This window comes from Ambystoma mexicanum, chromosome 8 (genome assembly GCF_040938575.1).
Source record: "Ambystoma mexicanum isolate Mex_15411 chromosome 8, UKY_AmexF1_1, whole genome shotgun sequence".
Classification (NCBI taxonomy): domain Eukaryota; kingdom Metazoa; phylum Chordata; class Amphibia; order Caudata; family Ambystomatidae; genus Ambystoma; species Ambystoma mexicanum.
In genome coordinates this window covers 787,473,832-787,496,369 of record NC_090929.1, presented here as the reverse complement: position 1 = coordinate 787,496,369, position 22,538 = coordinate 787,473,832, and the positions used below count along the sequence as shown (strand labels likewise).

The window sequence follows — 22,538 nt, the reverse complement described above, 5'->3', positions numbered from 1 at the left end:
AGTGGTAACTACCCTATTTTTTATACCGCGGTTATCTTAAATAACCATGGTATTGTTTTAGGCTATTATATTAGCCTCAAACATAAACCAGCTTGACCATATATATTTTATTACGGTTCCGGCTGGCTTTATTTGCCATTTCTTTTTGTAAATGTCTTTCTCGTTTTTTACTCTGCGCGCCAAACCAGGTTTGGACCCTTTGTTCTCCGTCTTTTTGCAGGCTTCTGCACAGAAACCCTCCTTAAGGCGCCTGAAAGTTTGGGTAGGCAGGATGTGAGGGAGGGTTTGTATGACCCCTGCCATGGGTTCCCTTGGTAACCCAAGTCGCACTCCTGTTTGATTGGCTGGGTGACTGTCCTTGCCAGGACATCCATCTTGCTGTGTGATTGACAGCCAGGCTGTATGAATGGGGGAACACTGCATAAAAAGCAGGTCTCTGGGACTGGAAAGGCAGATTCGCCACTGGAACGAAAGAACCAACGAGGAGCTGATGGAAGAGGACCCCTACAACGACTGAACCGCCCGGTGAAGCCCTGCTGCAGGTCCGAATCTTCAGAATCCGACGACAGAGAAGATCCTCCAGGAAACATCTTCCCTTGAGCTGGTGGAACCAACCAGTTTGCCCAAACTGCAAGCCAGGACCTCTCTGATCGAATTCGCTGTACAGAGCTACAGTGGGCCGGATAGCCAGGAAGGTCGGACCCTGCTTGGGTTTTAAGGAGCGCACCTTTTCTTCGTTGCTTTGCTCTGCTGCTGGTTTCTTCCCTGGGTAGTGCAGGACCCTCCAGTCTTCCTACTTCTTGTCAGTCCGACAGTCGCTTCAGGAACCGTTAGCCTGCAGGAACTACCAGGAACATCCGCCTCAGCTACAGCTTCCTCTCCGTTTTAAGGTACTGTGCAAATCCGGTTGTTTGTTTCGTTAAGCCGCGGTGAAAGTGTTTGAAATCTTTCTCCAAACCGAGGGCTTGTCCTTCTCTTCTCTTTGAGCTAACTTTTCTGCCAACCAACCTCGTCCGGAATCCGTGGCACGAACTTTAACGCGAACTACCGTGAACCGTGTGATCTTGAGCAAAAGACTTTTGACCCATTAACTTTGGCCCTAAGCCTTTTCTACCTGATTCTATCACTGTAGTTCCTATTGCTCAATTGCCCCGAGTACTTACCTGTTGGTGTGGTTCCATTTCTATTAACTTTGTTTTCCCCCCCCTTTTAAATTGCTAGAGTGCCATTTTGCTCCCACTTCACTTTGTGAGCTTAACGTGTCTGGAACTTATTGGGAGTGGTGTGGTGTATTAAGAGTGTGATTTTTAAACTGCTTATAATAGTGTAATATTATACAACTGAAGAGTGAAATAAATGTATATTGTTTTACTTGAAAACCTTGAGTCAATGTTTGCCTGAATCTTAGCAATTGCTGCCCTTTGTGTAACTATTTGATACTGCTCACTTACTCTTGAGTTAAGTCTGGCTGCTCAGCCATCCCTACCACTTTAACTGTGTAGTACAGGCTTGTACCAAAGGTGAATTTGTACTGTCACTTGTAGTCATAATTGTGTGTGGTGTTCCCAAAGGGTACTGCATATAATTCTGCCAAACAGGGACCCCCAGACACACGTTATGTGGTGGGGTGCGGGGGTTCAATTTGATATTGGACTGTGTCTTGGACAGGTCCAGGACCACACAGCGGGAACTGACCAATGCTGGCCGGATGATATTGACTATAACGAAACATCTTGACTTGGTAGATGTACTATTCAACAGTACATGACGCACACTCAAGAATAGATTACTGGCTGATCCCTACCTCAGCCATTCTACAAGTAGAGGAGTGTAGGATCCTCCCCCGCAAAATATCGGACCATTCCCCCATCATTATGACATTGGAATGGAGCGGTCAGGCCACCCCACATCCACTTTGGCGTATGCCCCCCCTCTTGTCTGGCTGACCAAGTTTTCCTCAAAACGTTGCACAGTGGAACAGAGGAGTTTTTCCAAAGGAATGACGGAACTGTCCAGCAACATGGCACGGTTTGGGAAGCTTTCAAAGTGTGGGTTAGGGGGAGGTCATTTCCGTGGCTTCTGGCGGACTAAAAGAAACTAGACGTGAAATGGCAAGGGTGGAAACTGACCTTAAGAAACTAGAAATTGAATATGGCGTCACACAAGATCGTGCCCTTCTTGGTTGTATTAAAGGGAATCTCCTGAAGTTCAGGGAACTTGCAGACAGGGAGGTTTGAATGCTCTACTTTCCTGTGCGTGCGTCAAGATATGGCGAGGCTGACAGACCGGAGCACCAAATGGCAAAGACGGTCAAGAATGAGACTGGGGGGGCGTGGCCAGCGGGCTCAGCAAGGAGACGTGATCCTTGTGAGCTCCCGGGCCGCCAGCAGAATCCTCCAAAATCCTGAAGAAAACTGTTGAAACGGAGGCGAACAATTACATCAAACAAGAGCAGAGAGCCGTCGCTACAATCTGCTGAAGTTGGGAAGCATTCCACTGACCAGATCCCGAGAAATCCACGGGGAAAGAAATATCGTGACCGGCACTGGTGTGAATCCAAGGTGCCCACTACGCGTCAAGTAAGAGGAGCGGTCACAACGGACTAGCACCCTCGGAGGCAAACAGCGCTGAAATGCGGAAACTCTGGGGAGCCCAGAGAGGTCGGTGACGCTTCGCATCGTCACTGCTGAAGCGGCCACCGGGAACCGGAAACGGGCGCCCCCTTGAAAACAGAAGCAGCTGGGCGGACGAAACAACGAACGGTCAGCGGAGCCCGATCCGGGATCCGGCGGCCCTGAGGTGGACGCGAGCTGGAGAGCCCTGATCCCCCCCCGCTCGGCGACTGGAAAAGGTGACGGAGCCCGGAACGCCACCTCCCGCGCCAATACTGACACTTGCGGGCGCTCCGTATAACGTTGAGCGCCTGCTGACATCCTGCAGAGTTAAGTCGGTAAGGAGAGGGGATGGTTGGATGAAAAAGCGGGACACTGAACCAAGAAGGGCACCACATTGCGCGAGCGGTAAACGGATCCCCCCCACTTGGCCTACAACACTGGCTATACAAGGACTGTTGAAATGAGGAAGGGGTACAGAGGTATATCCTGAGATAAGGTTACAGGCAACAAACAAGTACCCCAATACGAACTGCCAGTAAAGTAAGAAGCAACCAAGGGGAACGGGACCGCAACAAGTGCAAAGGGGGCAGGGGAGGACACACAAACCCTAGAAGCGAAAGTTGGGCAAAGGAGGGAAACCCCCCCCCCATCCAACCGGGCCGAACAAGACTTCCCCAGGCAGCGCCTCAGACCGGAGCACAGACTGCGACAACCCCTATAACCAGGGGGGGAAAAGGGGAGGCGAGACCCACAAGCCAACACAACAGCCGGTGGCACATACTGATAGTGAAGCGCACCAAAACAAGTACAATAGAATACAATAAGAGGAGGCTCCCACATAGTTAATAAGAAGCCGTACAGGTGCACAGCATGCTTTGGATACCAGCTTCCCTACAAAACACAATCAGCATTGAACAGACTATCCCACAGGACGAGCCAGAAATCTAAAGCCTGCACTATACACAGCAACAACAACCCAACAGACAACAGCTGCAATGGGCAAAGATAAGACAACAACAAAAAAAGTGACCAATCAGAGCACAATGGAACAATTCACGACCACCAACATGCCTCCACCAATGGAATGAAGCATGTCTGAGGATACACAAAATCCTGAAGAAAACCTATCCGTAAGAGATGTGATGGACGCCATCTCCAACTCGCAAACCTCTATGGAAGTCAAAATGGATGGCATCTCCACTGAAGTCTCCCTGCTGCGCCATGATCTTCAGAAGCTCTCATCCCACACTGGAGAGGCTGAGACCCGTATATCTGTTGCAGAGGACGAACTGAGAGGTATGGGTCAGCAAATTAATAGAGCACTGGAACGTATAAAGGTACTGGAGAGCAGGGTAGAAGAAGGAGAGGGAAGGTCAAGGAGGAACAACATCCGCATTCTTGGCCTGGAGGACAGCCGCGAACTGTGGTAGCGAAGATCCTTAACTACAGAGATCGAGATGCATTGGTGCAAATGGCCAGGACAAAGGGGGAGATAACATAACGGCTCCAGGAAGTGCAGAAAATAAGGCAATCTTTTGACCCCCTCAAAAAGCACCTTCAGACAATAAACGTGAAATATGGTCTCCTGTTCCCAGCTCAGCTGAAGATATACCATAATGGCACGACAATACACTTCACTGACCCCAAAGAGGCATGGACCTGGGCAGAGAGAAATCTGAAAGGAGACTGGAATCCACGCAAACGACAAGAACCGAGAAGAAACAGGCCACAGCTAAACGAACCACCAGAGAGACCACCCCACCAAGAAATGGATGCGATACCACAGAGAGAAGACGAATTAATGCAAAGGCGGATGAATGATGAAAACATATACGGCATGAAACCAAACAGACTTTGTATGATACATATTGCAACCGGAAAATGAATGCTGGCGGCCCACAGACCAGTACGACACAACCCCCCCACAGTAACAAGTGCACACTGAGGTATTCCCAATACCAAAGAGACCCACGCACTTAAAATTAGTTTGATTGGTTAAATGTTTTGTTCAATGGGCGACAGATGCTTCAGTTGGGGATGGAGTATGGGGAGGGGGAGTTGGGTGTTACACAGATATTCAACTGACACTTGGCTCAGCAGGGCTGCAGCATCATAGCAAACATGAAGATCGCAAGGGAAGGCCATCCGCAAATAGCACCGAACCCAAGGAGTAATGGCCACAACAGGAAATAAAGCAAAAAAACTAGGCTTCATGACATGGAATGTGAATGGCCTGGGAAACAGCATAAAGCGAAGACTAGTAATGCAATGTATAAATCGGCACGACCCAGATATAGTGATGCTCACTGAAACGCATCTGGCAGGCACAAACTGCCAATTCTTCAAGAGAACCAAGTATAGGACGGCAATCCACGCAGGCTTCTCCATGGGCTCGAGGGGAGTGCTAATATTGATAAACAAAAAAACCCTGATCGACATAACTAAAGTAACCCAAGACCCTGGAGGCAGATTTGTTTTCATGCAAGGCACACTATGGAACCAAACCATAGCCATATTGGCAGTCTATTCGCCCCCAGCACACATGGCAGCCTTAATTGAGGAGATTACACCGATAATAGTAAACAACTCCATAGATACATTGGTAATGGGCAGAGACTTTAATGAGGTGATGAACATCAGTGAGGATCGCACACATACAAGAGGGAGAAATCCGGCACTACCAACCAAGCTTGCTACCTTTACGTCAGCACTGGGCCTGAAGGACGCATGGAGAGACCTTCATCCAGCGGAGAGGCAATTCTCGTTTCACTCAGGCGCACACGCGTCGATGTCCAGGCTAGATTACTTTTTCCTCCCTGGCGAAAATATACACAAAGTGATGGAGGCGACTCTAGACCCCCCCGAGAGATTTCAAATCACTCCCCACTCACAATGCTGCTTGAGACCGAGAGACCCCAGCCTCCACCGAAGTGGCGATTGAATGCATACTACCTAGGGTACCCGGAACTAACAGAGAAAATTCAGGAAGCAACCGCAACATACTTCAAACTAAACCACGACTCAGTGGATGATGCGAGGATAATATGGGAAGCATACAAGGCAACTCTGAGAGGCGAAATTCTGAGCTGGACAACAGCACACAAAAAAGCACAGCAGCACGATGTGGAGGACGCAGAAGCAGAGGTGAAACGTGCTGAAGCGAATTTCATAAGCACGGGAGAGGTGGAAGACAACACAACCTTACAAGTGGCGCAAAATAAGTTACATAATGTGGCGCTGACATCCGCGAAACAAGCACACAGAACCATACGTGCCAGACTATACGAAACGGGAGACAAAGCCAGCAAGATGCTTGCATGGTTGGAAAGGAGAGAAGAGGGCCACCTCCAAGTGCGACGGATAAATACCACAAACAGCGAATGGGCCTCAACGGACTCAGACTAACTACTATGAAAAGCTATATGCCCCGCCGACGACCCCTGTGACTCCCAGCATACTGGATACGCTAACTATTCCAGCACTAAATGAAACACAGAGGCTGGAACTCGAAGCCGAAATAACGAAGGAAGAACTGACGACCGCCATCTCCCAGCTCCAAAATGGGAAAACCCCGGGGCTCAATGGCTTTCCAGTGGAAATATGGAAGAAAATTGGCACCGCAGAAGTGCCACCACATATGCTTAAAATGTTCTTGCATGCAAAGGAAAAAGGTATCCTCCCCCAGATCTAAGAAAGGCCAGTATAGTGGTAATACACAAGGAAGGCAAACCTCCAGATGCATGCAGCTCCTACCGACCAATCTCCCTTATAAACACTGAGGCCAAAATACTTGCAAAAATACTAGCCAATAGACTACAGAAAGTGATAACCTGTTTGGTCCACCCGGACGAATGCGGCTTCATGCCACAGAGATCCACGCGAATGAACATTCACAGACTTCAAACAGCCATCGAAAGATCACCGGCTCTACAAGACACACTGCCACTCCTCACCATAGACTTTGAGAAAGCCTTTGATTGGGTCCACTGGGAGGCCCTGTGGCTCATAATGGGTAAAATGGGATTCAGAGCTCAATTCACAAGCTGGGTCAAACTCTTATACAATGCCCCAACAGCAGAAATTAGAGTAAATGGCTGGTCCTCACGCAGCATAGAGCTTGGTAAAGGTACTAGACAGGGATGCCCCCTCTCGGCGATGTTATTTGCACTGGCAATTGAACCACTAGCGATAATGCTGAGAGTGTCCCGGGATTGGAGGGGGTTCCACTGGGCACAGAACTGGGAGGACAAAGTGTCCCTATATGCGGACGATCTTCTAATCTACCTAAGTGACCCAGCACTCTCTTGCCCCATCGTCACGTATATACTAAACACCTATGGGATCTTTAGTGGCCTAAGGGTAAACTATGATAAATCCTTGTTATTCCCGTTCAAGGGACTCGACCCAGCGACTCTAAACAACTGCCCATACAAAACTGAAAAAGAGCAGTTCCGATACCTCGGGATACAGATCACGACAGATCTAACACAATATAAAGAGAAAAACCTACATCCAATAAGAGATAGGTTTATGAACAATGTGAGGCACTGGATGGCTCTCCCGCTCACACTGCTGGGTAGAGCTACCCTATTCAAGATGTTGGCCCTTCCCCGGTTTTTATTCAGCCTGCAGAATGCACCACTATCTATACCAAAAATAGAATTTCGCAAAATAGATGAGACGCTTAGGAAACTGCTGTGGGGAGGAGGGCATCCTCGAATCGCGCTTCAAACCCTACAGCGCTCAGTATGGGAGGGAGGAATTGGACTTCTAGACCTACAAACGTACTATTGGGCAGCCCAAATGTCAGTAGTGAATGACATCCTACATAACAACCCGATGCTACCGCACAACAGAGCAGACACTCAGGCGAAGCAGGGGATCACCCCGATAGAAAACCTTTATAAAAAAAAGAACACGTCAAAGCACAGCCACAATGGCCGCTCAGAGAACACAGATCTGGAGAGACGCACATAAGCACCTGGGATGGGAAGGGAAGGTCACACTGAGACAAACCCTGTGGCATAACAAGCATCTTCCAGAACTTAGAGGGATCCCCAAGTGGCCGGCCTGGGGAGAGGCTGGGGTAAAAAGGCTAGAAGACATGTTAAGGGATGGAGAAAAAGTCTTTCCAAGCCCTAAAGGACGAATTCAATCTTCCTGCCACAGAACACTTCCACTATAGGCAAATGAGACATGCACTTACCACAAGTGAGATAGACCTCCCTAATGTACCAGAGTGCACCCCGATCGAGAGAAACATAGTAATGGAGCGAATCAACCACAAAACTACATCTACAATGTACAATGTAATCAACTCATTTGCTACAATGGAACTCACAGAACCTAAAGAGAAATGGGAGAGAGACGTGGGTCCAATTCAATCAGAGGACTGGACTACTGCCCTCATGTACCCCAGGGAGCCAGAATCAGGCTGATCCAACTAAAGATCCTACATAGGATATATTATCCCAGGGAGGCCTTCCATCAATGGGGAAGGGCGACAGATCCCAACTGTCTAAGGTGCCACCAAACGAGAGGGACCTTCTTCCATATCCTATGGGAATGTCCACAAATACAAGACTTCTGGCAAAAATGCTGCGACAGACTATCAACAGTGGTTGGCCGCGAGATACCGATGGACCCCAAACTTCTAATATTGGGGATAGATGCAGATATAGAACTATCTCGATTCGAAAAACTCATGTTCACAACATCCACAGGGCTTGCAAAGAGGAATCTAGCTCAATTATGGGGCTCGGCCTCACCCCCACAGTACGAGATATGGGTAACGGATGTAGACATCTGTGTGCCAATGGAAACAAGAGTGTATACCACAAGGGGGTGCCGAGAGAAAGCGGCCAAGATATGGCAAAGATGGGAGGACAACTGAAGGCATGTAGAAAGGAGCCTAAGATCCGCCGAACTGCCAAAAAAGAACTCATGCAGGCGATCGAGATGACCCGAAAACTCATTGGGCGTAACAGATCCACAGTATAAGGGGAAAGGGGAAAGAAGCCAAGCACCAAGAAGAAGTGTATACCTGCGTGTTTAAATGTATTAACTAAGTGTTAATTAGTCTCCGTTTTGTTTGTTTGTACCTATAAAATAATAAAAAATCTGTTTATCAAAAAATAATGAGACTGGGGTCTGACATATTACTGGAATTATGAGTTCAACTGGAATGACCCTAAATACCCCGGAGGCGGTCAATGACGAATTCCGTAGGTTTCATTAAACACTATACACAAATTCAGATAACTGCTCATCTGTAGAACTCAAGGCTTATTGAGGTGAGATACCGCTAGCACTGCTCTCAGGTGAGGCCCGACAGGCCATTAATCAGCCATTGACCATGTAAGTGATAATTGAAGCCATAAAATCCCTTCCGTCTGGCAAGGCACCTGGCCCAGACGATCTGGGTATCGAATTGTACAAGGAGCTGTGCTCCACACTAGCCCCCAATCTACTACGAATATGGGAAGAGTCACTACAAACTGACAAACTACCTCCATCTCTCTCAGAAGCAGTGATCGCAATACTGCTGAAACCGAATAGACCCGCTGCTGACATGGGCTCATGTAGGCCATTATCCCTGATTAATTCAAACACAAAGATTTTTTGTCAAGCTGCTAGCAGCCCGACTTCACCCGCACATGACTAAGCTAGTGCACTCCGATCAATCGGGGTTTATTCCTGTGCGGTCAATGGCATCCAATCTACGTAGGCTATTTGGCATTATCTCACAACTCAACCCGAATGCACAAGCGGTGCTGGCCTCACTGGACGCCCCAAAGAAATATTTTGACTCGGTCTCGTGGCAGTTCCTGCTCTCTGTGCTAAGATGAATGGGACTGGGAGAATTCTTAATTCAGTGTGTCCGCTTGCAGTATGCATCTCCGGCAGCTAGGGTCCGTACTGGGTTCATGTTATGCCCAATGTTTTTGCTTGGACGTGGCATGAGACAGGGGTGCCCGCTATCCACATTGTTGTTTGCTCTCACCATAGAGCCTCTGGCGTGCATTATGTGCCTCGGGCATATATATCGGGGTCTGCATATGACGGGGCCAACGTAAATCATATTTGTCTATGCTGATGATTCACTACTATAGATAGGAAACCCTGCTACGAGACATGCCCCAATTTTGGACGAAGTTCTCAAATTCGCTATCTATTCAAGGTACCATATCAATGAAGCCAAATCTGAGCTGTTCCCTCTTAACAAAGCCACCTTTCCCCCATCTGACTTAGCAGAACTTCGATGGGGCCAGGATAAAATAAAGTACTTGGGCATTGTGGTCACACGCCAACACCACTCAATATTACTTGAAAACCACAAAAAGTATATGCAAACATTAGGAGACAAATTAAACCTGTGGCCTAGGCTTCCAATCTCGCTATATATTATTTTTATAACATCCCAACTTGGCCAGGTTGAGCATTCTTTGACAGGCTGTAGTCATTGGCAGTGGGATTTACAAGGGGTGCGGGAACACCGCGTATGAAATGGGAGGCCATGACCAGACCATATGAGCCGGGGAGGCTGCAGGCCTCTGACTTTGAGTTGTATTATGAGGTTGCACAGGCGCAGTTTGCTGGGTGCTGGTACTCCCCACAAGATCGGCCACTACACTCGAATTTAGAAGAATATAGCACGTCCCCATCTGACCTTCGCACAATAGTACTGGCCAATAGACATATGGACACTTGCACGTCGTGGCTATCCTGCTATGGCGCTGCCCAGGACTCCCCCCAACATACGATAAGGCCATACAGAGGGGATGGGACCCAGAGGACACACAAACTCCACAACTACTTCCCAGAGGGCTCTTTTGTCACAAACACATTTCTTTTGGAGAAATTGGGCAATAGCTCCATTAAATCACTTCAGTATTATAGAAAAAGAGCTGCGGTCAGGGGGCACTGCCCATCATTCCCGAAATAACCTGAGGAATGCGAGGTGCTGGGCATGGTGTTGACAGGGGGGGGAACCCTAGAGGGCTGGCTTCTAGATTGTATAAGAAATGCCAAGAAGCACAGAATCAACTCCAGAAAGCCAGAGGGAGATGGGAAGCAGACCTGGGAACTCCACTGGACGATACTCAGTAGATCCGGTGGTGTCGATTGACCAAGGAGGTATCCCTCAATGCCAGACACAGACTCAAACAATTTAAGATACTCAATAGGTTACACTACACACACGCAAATATTGGTAGGTATGTCCCCACGGTGCACAGTGGCTGCATCAAATGCTGCGCAGAGGTGACCAATGCTCACTGTATGTAATGGAGCTGCCCCTGTGTGGCCCAAAACTGGCAGGAGATTGCAAACAGTCTGCATGAATGCATGGGTATCTCCCCTCGCTGTCACTTCCAAAATACATGTTTGGGGATATTTGGAAAGGTAACAGTTAAATTGAAACGCCTCTTCAACCTTGGGTGCTTGGTGGCTAAAAAGTGTATATTGCTTAACTGAAAGTCAAAGACTGCACCAGACATTAAAATGTGGATTAGAGAAATGACATACACTAATGAATGCGAAGAGGCTTATGTTTCACTTGGAACACCGAGCTGCAGACCTAAAGACATTTGGGAACCTTTTCATGATTACTTAAGTAAATGGAAAACTGTACAGTGAAAACTATGAAAAGACTGAATGTAGCAGGATTTGCCCTTTGAACAATGTATAGAAATGTGAACAATGAACCCCCTGTGTGTCGCAAATGTAATATTAATGTACTCTGTATACATGGATGTAGGTCTTGCACTGCACTAAAATAAAGTACCTGAAGAGAAACCCCAGTGAAGCCATTAGAGGTCTCCAGCTGCTTGTCAGGGAAGTTCTATTGCAGTCTTCTGTTGCGCTGGGCCGCCCCCCCAAACTCAGAGACTTTGAATACCTGTGTGGCCCCTAAGGAGGGCGGTGTGCCCACAGACACAACTCCCCCCACGCAAGGAGAAATTCATGAGACCCTCCCACTGGACGACGGAGCACAAGCGGAGTGCCAACCAATAAGCAGGCTCCTTAACGGGTGGGGCCCTGGTCTCAGTCCCCTGTCCCCTGGTCCCTTTTACCTGGATGGCACAAGGTAGTGACTCAAGGGTTGGGCATGGGGGGATGGACAGGGCCTGGTGGGAGAGGGCCCAGATGGGCTGTGCACATGTTGAAGACGAAGAGACATCAGCAGGCGGTGGCGTCGGAGAACCAGGGGCCAACCTCCCCACTTTGTGGGCCCCGAGTGAGGCAAGGGGGCCGAACAAGACTGCCTCTGACATGACGGATCAGGGAGAGCAGACAGCGAGAGAGATGTGTGGGCCCCTGGAAGATACAAAGGGAAAGGTTGAGCCTCCAGTCAACACTAGCCAAAGCCTTACACAAACAATTCCAATGGATGAGAGCGGACCTCAATTCAGGGCTGGCAGAAATACGTCAGGAAGTGGGCCAGCTCGGAGAACAGACTGACCTCCTGGAAAGAGGCCTAAAGTAAGTCGAGAAAGACACATCAGAGTACAGTAAGGCAATTGAAAGGCTGAACCTGGCTATGCAAAACCTGGAACTACAAATGGAGGACATGGAAAGCCGTTGAAGGAAAATTAATATAAGGATTCAAAGATGACTGGAATCTGTGGCCGACAGGCATCTGAAGGCTCAAGCACAGCAGATATTTGCGGATCTTCTGCAAGATGTGGCCCCAAATGAAATTGGTCTGGATCGCATAAACAAGAGAGGGAGGCTTCTGGGGGGCCTAACTCCAGACCATGTGATGTCCTGTTGGCTTTCACGCATTATACGAAGTAGGAGGAGGTCCTGCGAGCGGCACGAGTAAAAGAACCAGTGTTGTATCAAGGGCATCCAATTCAACTATTCCAGGATCTGGCTGGCAGCACATTGCTTAAGAGGCTGCAGATGGGCCCAGTGATCAAGGAGCTGGCCGTAGAGGAATAAGGTAAAGGATGTACTTTTCCTTTTGGGCTGGTTTTTAAGTGGGAGGGTGTCAAGAAACACATCACTTCTATCAAGAAAGGTGTCGACCTGCTACAACGAGATCTAGGAGAAGATCCTCGAGAGGACTGCCCTTCATAACCCAAAAACCGAGCAAGATCACGTCCATGGGAGTGATCAACAGCGGGAGAGCAGCAGAAGGGGAAGAGCTCTGCTGCGGGGCCCTCGGCTGGGGGCAGAGGAGGGGGAGGCCAGGGAACTGGGAATTGAAGCCTGCGAGGGCCCAATCCTGGCAACAGCGATATTTGTTGGGGTGGTGGGAATCAATGGGAGTAGTAGAGCGTTAGGAGCGCGGGAGCACACTCCATTTTGATTATCATGATGGCGGAATCGCCCGCTGGGAGGTATTGCAGAGAAAGGGGGATTTAGGGGGGAGAGGGGTGGAGGTGGGACATCCCAGAGTTGGGGTTCAGGATTTGGGAGGGACCAGGATTTTCTCTCGCCACTACTCGCCACATCCCCTGATAACCTGCAAATGTACTGCAACTAGCTGACTGTATCAATGTGTTATCAATGCATAACATGTATAATGTAAAATATGTAAAATGTACCTCCCTGCAAATAAGCTCCCTGCAAGTAACAGCGTCACAATGCCCTTGGGCTGTTTGTGCGCTATACAAATGTAAAGAATAACTAAATCTTGCATTCATTAAATTTGGGTATCAGCCCCCTTTTTGGGTCGGGTGACAGACGTAGAGGTGGGCCCTCTAGGCATAGCAGACCATGCAGTAGTCTTGATGGCTTCCACCCTCACCGGCCACAGGACGGTGTTGTGGAGCTAGACGGTATCAGGGTAATTGCTGAGGGACCCACTTATAAGAGAAACCCTAGAGAACAAGATTAGGGACTTCTTTGATCTCAACACGGCTGAGGATACGGGGGAGAACACCCGCTGGGATGCGTTTAAGGTGACGCTCAGGGGGGAGCTAATCGTGGAAAAGGCTACAAGGGACAAACAATTGAGGCCGCTAGAAGGTCAGTTGAAAGCCGAGGTAGAGGCAATTAAGAAGGGAATTTCGGGAACGGCAACTAGACTTGCCATGAGCGAGTACTGCCAGGCATTAGGCCAGCTCAATGTCCTTAGTGTTAAGACGGATTTCTGAACTCTGTCCTGGCGGCGCAGAAGTTCAGAAGGCCAACCTAATTACTTGGAACAGGGTAACCTCTGGACAAGCCAGACCAATCAGGGTAGCGATCGCGGCGGTCAAGACTAGGTCTCAAGAGGGGTGAGGGTGACTGAAAGCCCGCAATGAGCACACAAAGCAAGGACACTTACAAACTACTCCAAACAGGTGTTATATATTTTTTTTTAACTTGGTTTATTTTAAATCAAGGCAGGATGACAATTACAAACATTATAAGCAGTGATTATTTAGGCATGTTGATCCCCAGTCCTTTATCCCCCCCTGAGTTTCCTCCCTCCCTCCTCCCTTTGGTCCCTCTGTCCCTTAGGCATTGTAGGCGGAATCTTCCCTCCTGGGCCGTCCAGTTTGCGCCTCAGTGTCTATGTATCTTCCTCAGGGATCTCTTGATTTTTCAAGATCCAGCGGGCCCTGGTAGGTTTATAGGTCAGGGCGGGGAAGCGCTGGTCGAATTCCAACACTGGGGCCCAGATCCACCAGGTTCAGGGTTCTCCGGATGTTGAAACCTGCCTGGTCGGGGTGAATGATCTTCGGCAAGATGCGATTTAAGCGGGTTGCTAAAATTTTTGAGTATATGTTTGCATCGATGTTTAAAAGTGCGATCGGTCTGTAGGACGTTATGCTTCTTGGATCTTTTCCAGGTTTGGGCAGGAGGATGGTGGTCGATTCCTGCATCGATGGGGTCACCGCTCCCGTTTCCCTGAAGGAGTTGAATAGGGTAACCAGGTGGGGGGTCAGTTGTGCTCTAAATAGTTTGTAAAACCTGGTTGAAAAGCCGTGTTTTAAGTGATTTGATGGCTTCCTCAACTTCCTCCCCTGTAATGAGCTCCTCCAGTTCGTCTCTCGCTGCGTCGGAGAGACGGGGTACTGCTGCCTGCTGCAGGTATTCCTTCTGTTGTGATGGGTTTCGTGGGGTTGCCTTTATGATTTGGGTCAGATAATCTATTGCGAGGCGTTGCTTTTCGGGCTCTGAGTATAGTGTGACCCCGTTGGGATCACGCAGACCAGTGATCGCGTTGACGCGTCTCTGCTTGGCTAGCTTGGCCACCAGGAACTTGTTCGCCTTGTTACCCTTCGCATAATATGACTGTTTGGCCTTCGCCATTAGTTGGGCGGTTTGTCCGCATAGCGGGCTTCCAGTTTTTTCCTTGCCGTACGAATGATCCGTTGCGTTTTGGGGGACCAGCCTTTCTCCTTGTGGAGTGCCTCGGCCTCTCCTAGTTCGTTCTCTAGAGCCGTCCGGGTCGGACGCCTGTCTCGGTGGTAGGCCGCACCTTGGGCTATCAGGGAGCCCCTGATTACTGCCTTCATGGTGTCCCAGTTGTTCGCTAACGAGGTGTCCGAGGCTGGATTTTCGTTAAAGAAATTTCTTATTCCTGTTGCGATCTTGTCTCTGGTGGCCATGTCGTTGAGGATCGGTCGTACAAGATCCATTTACATGGGGCGTGGTCGGATATCGCTCTTGTGCCGATGGAGACTTCTTTGACTGAGGGGAAAGTTTGCGGGGAGATCAGGAACAGGTCGATCCTTGAAAAGGTGCGATGGACGAAAGAGTAAAAAGAGAAATCTTTTCCGTCAGGGTGGAACACCCACCATGAGTCTATTATCTCCAGGGTCCTGAAGAGTCGGAGGAGGCTAAGTGCTTGGGTGAAGTCGCTTGGAGTCGGGGGGTGTGACCGGTCTTTGGTGGGGTCGGGAACCCCATTGAAGTCTCCACCGACTATTGTTTGGCCCGCCACGAAGCTAGCGAGAGATGTGCCCAAGGAGTCATAGAAGTGTGATTGTCTGGTGTTAGGGGCGTACACCGAGATGAGAGTATATAGATCTCCCATTAGGAGGCATTTGACCGCAGTAAATCGGCCTTCTGGGCAGACTTTCGTTTCCAGGATCTGTGGGTTCAAGTCTTTCCTGAAGAGGATCGCCGTACCTCCTTTTTTGTTTGTGCCAGAGGCGAAGAATTGGAGCGGGAATAACCGGGAACGAAGCCGGGTCACATCTTCCGGCAGCAAGTGAGTCTCTTGGAGCATGGCTATCGCTGCGTCTTCGTCCCGGAGTTTCAGTAGAATTGCCTTTCGCTTGTTAGGGGAGTTCAGGCCATTAACATTCAGGGAGAGGACCCGAAGCGTCTGGAGGTCCGTTGAAGACTCACTCTCCTTTCCTTGGGCTAGGGGGGGGGTCGTGGGGCGGTGATTCAACTGCCATGTCTGTTAGGGAATCTCTTGATATCATCCTGCACTTGAGGTTTTAACGCGGAACCCCAACGTGGGGCCGCACCTTTAACTGGAGGGTAGACCGACATTGTAGGTACGGGCATACCCTCGGCCAACAGGGCCAACTGTCCCATCACATATTGTATACTGTGGGTTTCCAAGGAACAAAGGTTGGAAAGTATCCTTGGAGTGGGTATGAACCATGGGTATGGCCCGCCGCCACCGCCTTCAAGGTTCCTTAGTTCGAGACAAAGGTGGCGGGTCCTACTTTAGGTAAGGGCACCTGCGTCCAGGCCAAATTGCTGACAGAACCTGAGACCGTGGAAGCGTCCTCGTTCATCTCTTTCTGTTGCTCCACTGGGTTGACGACCATGACGTGCGTTTGGGCTTTGGGGAGGGAGGCGGTCCAGAGTCCTCGGTCCTCTCCGGGTTTGGCGTGGAAGGATCTCGGGGCGAGGCTGGATGTAAGATTTTCTCTGCGTCTTCTAGGTGGCTGATTCGGCGTAGGGTGCCTTTATATGTAAACTGGAGAGCTGTCGGAAACAGCCACCTGTAACGGATCTGTTGCTCCTGAAGGAACACTGCCAGCGGCCGGAGTACTCTTCTTTTCTGGAGAGTAAGTGGTGAGAGGTTCTGGTATATTTGAAGTGGGGTGCTCTGAAAAGTGATCTCTTCTCCTTGGCGACTGATCGCTGATATTGCCTCTTTGGTTGTGAAGAAGTGGACCCTGGTAACATCTGGGGGGGGTCCGAATCTGTCCCACGGCGCGGGCGGAGTCTGTGGGTCCGGTCCAGCAGGAGCTGAGATTTGTCCAGATCCGGGAGTAGGGCCTCGAAGAAGCTTCCCACGTAATCCGCTAACTTGTTGTCGGGGATAGAGGATGGGACGCCCCGAATGCAGAGGTTGTTGCGACGTGCCCTATTTTCAAGGTCTTCATGTTTGAACTCCAGGATCTCGCATTTGTGGTGCAGGGAATCGATGGATCTTTGCACTTCCCCCAGCGTGGTAGTGTGATCCTGAGAATGGTCCTCGATTTCTCTGAGCCTCTGTTCGATTTCTGTGACCCTTTGGTCCGTCTGATCAACTTTAGCGGTGAGTTCCGAGAGGCAGGCGCGAAACTCCGATTTAATATCCGCCATGAAGGCTATCAGGTCTCCTTTGGTAGCGAGGGTGCCCCTGTCCTCTTGTGGCTTCTGTGGGGTCAGTTTAGGAGGATCTTGTTTCTTGGGTTTCTCTGGTGCAGTAAACATGGCGGAGATATCTGTGCCCTTGCTCACCTTTGTTTGCCTCGACATGCTGCTCGTATCGGGCGGTCTTGATTGAAAGAGTAGCAGCGGGGCCCAGGGCGGTGGGAGGTGTGTATCGCTCTCGACCCCCTCTCTGGTCCAGATCTGGGCGAGTGGGCAGGGGCGCCCCAGGAAGCGTTGGTGTGGGGGGGGTCTCCGTCGGGAACGGTGCAGGATGGCCGATTGTTGCGTGAGGGGGGGTATGTCGCTGCGATGAGGCCCACGGACTCGAGGCCTCTCTGGATGAAAGCGGTTCTTCCGCTGCTTCCCCGCCCCTCCTCAAGTCTCCATCGGTGGTCCCTCGCAGGTGGAGGTCCCAGGTCCCTCTGTGAACCTCGCGTGTGCGGTTCTGTAGTGATGTCGGCTGTCGCTGAGCGGAGGTTCCCGACTCGTTCTGCGTAGCGGGGGGAGGGGTGGAAGCCCGCTCTCCTGGTCCCTCGGGGTGTGCGTCGGGTACTCAGGCCCTAGCCGCCGAGGATGCACACAGGAGTGTCCCGGGCAGCCTTGGTATGAATCTGATGGTTCTGTGCTAAAATCGGCTCCCCCTCTCCAACTCCCCGGTGCTCTAAGGCCCCACTACCGCCAGGTGCGGAGTGTGCTGCTGGGTTCCGGCTTGGCGGCCATCTTGGTTTCTTTGGTTGGAGACGGGGGAGAAGTTCGGCCGCTGAATTCTGGTAGAACGCCTCCTCGGACAAAGGCTATGTTTGGCCAGGTTGTGCCATGTCGGTTCCGGTCGCCTTAGATGGCATTGGCGACACGGAAACCCGCTTAGAACTGCCGGGAATTGACGGCGGCGGCGGGCATCCCACGGGCGGCCTCAGAGGAGCGACCACATCGATGGCGCTCCAAGCCACGCCCCCCCAAACAGGTGTTATATTAAAAATATATACACATTTATTCCAAGGCCTTTGCAACAATGACCGTAGCGAGAAATCACGATAAAACTCTAGTAAACCAACACATACCAAACCAATACAATATATATACAAATACAAACGAGTCTAAAGCGTTAGATGCACGAAATGTGTAGTCCACCTAGAAGGGGAGGAAAACAGGCAGTGCGAAATAATGATTAGACCCAGTCCGCCTTCAGAGGCACCTAACTAAAAGGAAGTCCAAGCCCTACGAAGAGTGGAGCCTTGTGCTCAAAAGTACCTGCACACGCTGGTGCCAACGGGCAAAAAGGGGAGTCTCTTCGAGGGAATCAGGCAGTTCAGTTTGGTGCACAAATGAAGAAGAACAGAGTTCCGCGACTCAAGCGCAGCCTCCACTGTGGGCAGAAGCAGAACGCGAGTACGGAAAGGCGTGCTGTTTGACACAGCGGGGAAAAGCTATGGGCTCCTGCAGGAGGGTGACCAGTTCCTAGCTATGCTACTCACCGGTCCCCGATGCAAGCAGACCCAGGCTTCTCCGCGTCAGTTTCAGTGCTGGCAGGTTCAGGGGAGCAGGGGACGTCTCGTCGTCGTGTAGATTCTGCAGCAGCAGAGTTGAGTTAAAGATGTCCCAAACGAAGTGAACCCACACAGTTTGTTACCACAGCAGGGCAACGGAGCGGCCGTGTGTATCTCAGCCAAATGTACACTACTCACTTCAGACCTGGGAATGCCAAGTGTACGAATCGTGTGAGAGTGACAAGGACTCGAAATAGAACACAACCTGTCGGTGGTTACAGAGCAAGATTCCTGGGTAGGCTGGTCAGTCTGCTGGATGGCCCAGAGACACTTCCAAAGGCTTACGTGCAGGAGATGGTGAAGATGCCGAGAATAGCTGTTCCCGCTATTCCAAGGGTCGAAGTACCAGTACAGGCCTTCTGGTTCGATCAGAGGTAGAAAGGGTTTCACAAAGCGACAGCAGTGCAGAGGAGCAGTCCTTCAGCAGGTCACCAGCGATTCCCCGGTTCAGCCTCGTGGTTGCAGGATACTTGGCTCCTGTATTCCTTTGTTCGTGAGAACTCAGGAGATTGACATGGTAGTGGCGTTTCCAGCCCCCTCTTATCCACGGTTCCCTTTGCGCCAAAACGGAGGGGACCCAATGGGAGATCCGCTCATCAAACACTCACACCATACGTAGACCTATCACGGACCACGGTGGTCCCGGGCATTTACACCACACTAGACTCTCTGGCACCCAGGATGTGTATTGGGACCAGACATCCCAGCCCACATCCTGGAGGCACATACAAGGCCTGTAGAAGCCCGTGAAAGCATCTGTGTTTCGTGGGAAAGTACATGCCCAAATAAGGCCCCGGGTCGGCTCGTCCTGGGGAAGGTGAAGGGGGCAAGACGGTCAGCGGACAGGACAAAGGAGCCTCGTGGTCTGGCCATTTTGGGAGCCAGGCCACCATTTTGGGCTAAGCGCGAGAAACGCGCTTAAAACACCAAAAGGAGCTCAAAAACACAAGAAACAATCGCTGCCACCATTCCCGTCCGTGATTCACTTGCAACGATCATTTACTATCCAAAAAGAGTATCTACGGCCTGTAGAAGGCTAGAGACCCAAGAGAGCAGTAACTTAGCTTACAGTGCCCTCTTGTGTCATGTTGCACGAAAGCTGCAACATGATAAAGAAACTACGGAAAACAGCGTTTCCTGGTACTGACTGTCTTAAGGGCATGTCAGTTTCCCCATAAGAATGGAGCGAAAGCCCAGAGGAGTGCGGCAGAAGGCTGCACTTCTCTGGCAAAGTCTAGATCATGGTGAAAACAACAGCAAAAAGTTTAGGGGTTGCCACATGGAAGGAAAATTACCCACAATTAAGAAATCTTTCCTAACACTTAGAAATAAGAAGGCGGAGGGGTCCCTATTATTTGTCCAACAGCAATACTATGCCAAGGCCAATAAGGCAGTTAGGCTTCTAGCACATTTGTTGAGGGGGACGTAGTCCCATAACGTTATAACAGCAATAACGGATGACATGGGGCTTTGGCACTCTCTCACAGCAGAGATTTCGGAGGCCTTTGGGCAGTTTTAAAGGGACAAATATCGTTCCCAGAACCCGCTGGGGACACTGCAGGACTACCTAAGCAGGGTCCATCTCCCTAAATTAGGAACAGAGACTAGAGAAGCCTTGGGGTTGGAGATAACCGAAGAGGAGGTAAGGACGGTTATTTCAGGGGGGAGTGGCTACATGGCCACGTAAAGGACGTGTATCTCGGAGCTCCTACTGCGCGGGACTCCCGAGCGGAGGCAGAAGTATCCGAAACGGCACGAGAAGCTATAACTTGTCAGTTAAGCAGAACGCTGACATATGCACAGCGTGGCAAGGAGGGCTGGGGAACGAACGACTTGGATCAGCTGAGCGGGGTATCCCCAGAGAGGGTGCTAACTAAGCACTGAGGTACTTCAAGAGCTGAGGGGGAAAGAGCATTTTTGTAACACACGCCAGCAAAACTCATGCACAGGGCTGTCAGATAATCACTACAGCACCTATTATAGGTGCACTGCAAACCGGAAGGCATAGAGAGGCTACAGGCCCCCGAAGGTGGATCTAGAGTGTTTTGGGCAACGCTCAGTGGGCGGAAGATTGGTGGAGGAGAGGGGAGCTTAGCCCCAGCCACATGGAAGAAGCCTAACCGAGTGGCTCCGGGGCATGTCACAGAAGCACAGAGGCAGGTTGGACACCATGAAACAGTCTTGGGGTGGGGACTCTAACCAAACTCAGCCGTAGCGTGGGCTTCAGGGGTCTTAAAGAGGCACACGCACCAACTGTCAGCCGGCAGACACAATGTATATGGAACTGTGGGCACAGCACCAACGTTGGAGGAGCCAGGAGTGCAACGCGGGCAAGCAGAAAGCACAGATGTAAAGGCTCTGGTACACTGTCGCCCAGTAACGACCTGAGAAGACAGTGAGGCATTTGAAAAGACCATAATATAATCCGGATGAGACGAGGGGTGAAGATTGCAAGGCCACATACACATGGGCCGGCTGTGTGCTAATCACGGAACTGTGGTTGCTGCTCCGAAGCTGAGGAACAGTGGGTAACACCAGCGGTCCGGAGGCAAAGTCAACGAAGCTCCTGAAACTGGAGGTACAACAAGCTAGAAATGAGTAAGGAGCCTGAGAGGTTGTTGGGCCCCCCACTAGAGGGCGTGAGCATCCACCAAGCGCAGGCAGGCATAGACAATGGAGCGAGGAAGAAGGGGGGATTCATACAGACCAAGAGGCGATAGTTGGCACAGAGCTGCAACACTCCTCACGACGGAACCAGAGGATGGACACAAATAAGTAGGAAGCTACACAGGAGTGGAGACAAGAGAACCGCCGCAAGGACAAGCTACACAAACAAGCCCCCCCTTACCCCTGGAGAGAGTATAGGGACGACAGAGCGAAACCTCACGAATGCCAGGAAAGAAAAAGGCTGCAAAGGTGAAAGCAGTAGCCATGACAGCCAAGGCGGACAGCAGCAAGGCGAAGCAGTCATCCTTGGACATGTTCACCAGGCCGAAGCAAGCATTGGAAAGCGCAAAGTTCAAAACTAATGAAGCAAGTGAGGGAAATACACAAGGAAGGATGGACAAATAAATACTGGCTGCAATAGCGGAACTAAAAGCTTCCCTGGAATTAAAGATAGACGCAATGCAAAAAGACATGAATCTCCTGAGACAAGATGTCAGAACATTGTCGGAGCGCACAGGGGTGCTGGAAAAGGAGGTGAAGACCAACGCCAGTAGCTGTAAAGTCAATTCCACGGATGTCTCCACCTTAAAGCAACAAGTGCAGAACCTGGAAAGTAGGGCGGAAGAAGCGGAAGACCGGGCTAGGCGTAACAATGTGAGAATTATCGGACTACCGGAAGGGGAGGAAGGCCAGAACCTGACCAATTACATAGAGCACATGCTACTGCAAGAAATAGGAGCTGGCGAGCTTATTCAGAGGTTCACAGTGGAGAGGGTGCATAGAGCCCTAATGAGGAGACTGCAGCCGCCCCCCAAATAACCACCCTCCCCTCAAAGATCGATAATCGTAAAGATTCTCAACTATAAGGACAGAGTGAAGATCCTGGAACATTTCCGGAAAGGGGGCACCATCAGCCGGGCAGCAGCGACTTACTGCATATCCAGATTACACCTTTCTGGTACAAAAACAAAGGATGAGCTACGGGCCAGTAATAAGAAGGTTGAGGGCAGCCATCCTTAAGTTCATGTTATTGTACCCTGCTAAGATGAAGGTGCTGCACAAAGTTCCAGCTTTATTTTTTGAAAACCCAGAGGACCTGAACAAAACGCAGAATATGCCGTCTGAGCAACGTGACCAGAATGGTGAAGAAAGTGATAAGGTCCTT

At 50.3% G+C, this 22,538-nt stretch overlaps 1 protein-coding gene across 5 annotated transcripts in view; it reads right to left on the bottom strand.

The window, feature by feature from the left end:
- The window catches only part of ARL6 (ARF like GTPase 6), a 2,156,307-nt gene that overhangs the window by 1,027,031 nt on the left and 1,106,738 nt on the right, over positions 1 to 22,538 (bottom strand). The window lies entirely within an intron of this gene.